Raw genomic sequence first — 3,970 nt, forward strand, 5'->3', positions numbered from 1 at the left:
AGACTCAGAGACAGAGGGTCAGAGACACAGAGACAGAGACAGAGAGAGTCAGAGATGCAGAGAGAGACAGACTTAGAGACAGAGAGTCAGAGACACAGAGACAGAGAGATGCAGAGAGAGACAGACTTAGAGACAGAGTCAGAGATACAGAGAGAGACAGACTCAGAGACAGAGAAATGCAGAGAGAGACAGACTGAGAGATGCAGAGACTCAGAGACACAGAGACTCAGAGACGCAGAGAAAGAGAGACAGAGACACAAACACAAAGAGAAACAGAGACAGACACAGAGACAGACAAGGGTAGAGAAAGGGTGGAGGAGGGAGAGAGGGAGCAAGACAGTAACTCCCAGCAAGGAGAGAACTGGTGAACTGGAAAAAACCAACCAGAATGCAGCACAGACACGAACAGGAGGAGAGGGCTCAGCAGAGCACCACGCGGACAGTGAGAGGCCGGATGCCCGGGTCCTGGAGCCCAGAAGGTGGGAACAGGGCAGGGCCTTGGTGTCCACACAGCTGTTTCCCGAGGCTGCATAGCAAATCACACAGACCTGGAGCTTGAAATGACACAAACACGTCCACAGTGGTTCTGGAGGCCAGGGGTAGGTCGTGGCCTCCCTGGGCCAACATCAGAGGGTCCGCAGGTCTGGTTCCTCTGCAGGCTGTGGGGACATCACTTCCCGCCTCTTCCAGCTTCCAAAGGCCACCAGCTCCTTAGCTGTGGCCCCTCCTCCATCTTCACACCCAGCCCCAAGGTGTCTTCTCTCCTCTCCCAGCCTCTGTCCTCTCCGATAAGGACCCTTGTGAGACCCTGGGCCCACGCAGATGGCCAGGATGACCTCCCACCTCAAGACCCTCAGCTGGCCCCCTCGGCGCCGCCCTTCAACATGAGGTCACCACGCTGCAGCCCCCGAGTGAGGACGCTGACGGCTTCTGGGCCTCGTTTGGCCTGTCAGACATCATGGCTGTTTAGCGTCTTCCTGGAAGCCCTTACCAGCCCAGTAAGCCAGGACAAGAGCCAAATGGCTGAGGGTTAGGCAGGAGCCACCTAGACATCCTGACCCCACGACAGAGCCCTGCCCCTGCCCTGGTACCATGTTCCCAGCCCCTCCTGAGCCATGGCCTGGCCCAGCCTGGGGACAGCAGCAGGCATCACCCCAAAGGCTCAGGGTGTGCGTTCGCCCCCACACCCTGCCGTGAAGGAACACCTGAGGCTGGGAGATTCTTAAAGAAGTTTAATCGGCTCCTGGTTCTGCAGGCTTGACAGGAAGCGTGGTCTGGCATTGGCTCTGCTTCTGGGGAGGCACATGTAGGGGGGAGATCCCATAAACCCTGAGGCAGGAGCAAAAAGCCTCAGCCTATTTCCATATAAATAATGAAGAAAGTAACCAGAAATAAAACCTTACTAGTTATTAGCTATTCGTATGTGACCTTAGTTATTCATAGGTGATCTTAATTCTTTTACTAATGCCTCTCAGCCATAAGTGTGAACCTGGGGTGACATTGTGAAATGAATGACCCTGAGGCAAGATGCTCTGAGCCCTCTGTCACCCCCACATAAGGGCTGCTGCGGGGCGCCTCGGCTGTGGAAAGCACCCGCTGTTTAGCCAGCTAGGGGAGCAGACATCCAAGATGACCGAGACATCTCCTTCCTGGGGAGGTTAGGAGAAAACTCCCCTCCTCCAAGATCTTGTGGTCGGCCTGACGGCTGTCAGGAGGCCACAGACATCCGGGGCTTAACTGTCCCTATGTGGGGCTGTGCCTCAGCGGTCACATTCCACGTCCACTCTCATGTTCTGCTTCTGCAGATGGTTCCTTTTTTCTTAGAAGAGAAAATCAGTTATAGAAACATAAATCTCAATGTTTTAGTTCTTTCTCGGTAAGATGGAAAAGGTGCTGATGCATTATGCTCCTTACCTCACTTCGGGTGCCAGAAATTCCTGAGCCCCCACCTGAACGACATGTGATGTACTTGACCCTACCACTGCCACGTCCCATCCACCTGCCCCCAGTCTCCGACCACCGAGGCCACGCCCTGCCTACCCTGCCCCCGGATTTGCAGCTCAATAAAAGTGAGAGTGTCCCGGCACTCGGGGCCACTGCTGGTCTCGGAGATCCTGGCAGCAGTGGACCCCGGGGCCCAAACTCTCTTTTCTCTATTTCTGTGTCTTGTGTCTTTTATTTCTACAATTTCTCCTCACCAGCTGGGAGCGGCTCACAGAACCCTGTAGGGCTGGACCCTACAGCCCCAGGAAACTTACAATCCTGGTGGAAGAGAAGAGGGAGCAGGCGAGTCACAGGTCACACGGAGAGAGCGTGAACAAGGCAGGGAGGTCCCACACGCTTTAAACAACCAGGTCTCGGGAAACTGCGTTGTGAGGGCAGCACCGAGGGGACAGGGATAAACCCTTCATGAGAATCCACCCCGGTGATCTGGTCACCTCCCACCAGGCCCCACCTCCACAGCCAGGAATGACAATTCAATATCGGATTTGCAGGGGTCGGAGGGAAGCAGGGGACACGGATGGAAGTAAAAGGGGCTGAGAGAGCAGCTGGCGGGAGCGTGGAGGTGGGGCAGGGGCTGCCGGAGCCGGTCAGATGCCCAGGAGCTGCCCGTGGTTGGGGGATGCTTGGGTCTTGTCTCTCCAGAGGCATAGGCTACCCAGGATGCCAGAGGGACTCATGCAGCAGTGGGGAAGGACTGTCCCCAGGCACAGCAACCCCCACCCGCAGACACCAGAGGTCCTGAGCCCCAGCAGGTCCTGCCGCAGTTGGGGCCGGAGGGCAGGAGGAAGGATTCAAACTGGCCTGGACCAGGCAGCCTCCCCACATACCCTCTCCCAGTCCAAGGATCACACCTGGCAGAGCCTCCCAGGTCCTGAGCAGCTGCTCACACCTGGAGGAGCCAAGACCTCAGAGCCCTGGGCCCAACCTGAGGAGGTCACGGCTGCTGGGTGGGACCCGAGGCAGGGCCAGCTCCAGCCCCTTCTTCAGACCTGACCCAACCCCAGGCTCATACGGTTCTCCAGCCACAGGCAGGCCGGGTCACTGAGAGGCTCTGCCACGGTGACTGGAGCTCTGGGAAGCCGGGCCTCGAGCCTGAGTCCGTCTGACACAGGCTGCACATGGCCAGGCAGTAACAGCCAGGACCCCCCGGGGTCTGAGGCCCCTGTGGACGGAGGAGGGACGGACGGCAAAGGCGGGAAGGTGTGCTGCTTCCTGGGTTGCTGCAGCAAATCTCCCTGACCTTCAGCTGAAGCGACAAAGCAAGTCCTCTCGAGGCTCTGGAAGCCGAGTCTGACGCCAAGGTGGACAGGGCCACACCCTCTCTAAAGGCTCCAGCACCAGGTCCTCCCGGCCTCTTCCAGCTCCAGGTGGCCCCTGGCCTCCATGAGTGGTGGCAGCATCACTGCAGCTTCTGCCTCCGCCTTGATACCGAGTCGCCCTGTGTCTGTGGCTCACAAGGACAGTGGCCACTGCGTTACACCCGTGGCACCCACTGTGACTTCCTCATAGCTCCATCAAGTCTGCAAAGGCCCCATTTCCAAATAAAGTAACAGTCTGAGCTTCCAGGCAGACATGAATGTGGGGATGCCGCTCACCCCAGTGTAGAGGGGAACGATGAAGAATGGCTCGTGCAGAGCCGCTGTGGGCTCCACGGACTCCGGAACCCCAGAGAGCCCTGTGGTTGCTTTAGTTCAAATCTGAAGGCAGAAGAGTAGACTGTGATAACCCTGCTAGCCATGAGCCAGGACACACATATGACAGAATGCACCCAGCACGTGATCCACACACATGCCCCAGATTCCCACAGGACACACACATGACAGAATGCACTCAGCACGTGATCCACATGCACCCCAGATTCCCATAGGATACACACATGACAGAATGCACCCAGCACGTGATCCACACACATGCCCCACATTCCCATAGGACACACACATGACAGAATGCACCCAGCACGTGATCC

Source organism: Sapajus apella, unplaced genomic scaffold (assembly GCF_009761245.1).
Source record: "Sapajus apella isolate SASKATOON/1434 unplaced genomic scaffold, GSC_monkey_1.0 scaffold194, whole genome shotgun sequence".
NCBI lineage: Eukaryota > Metazoa > Chordata > Mammalia > Primates > Cebidae > Sapajus > Sapajus apella.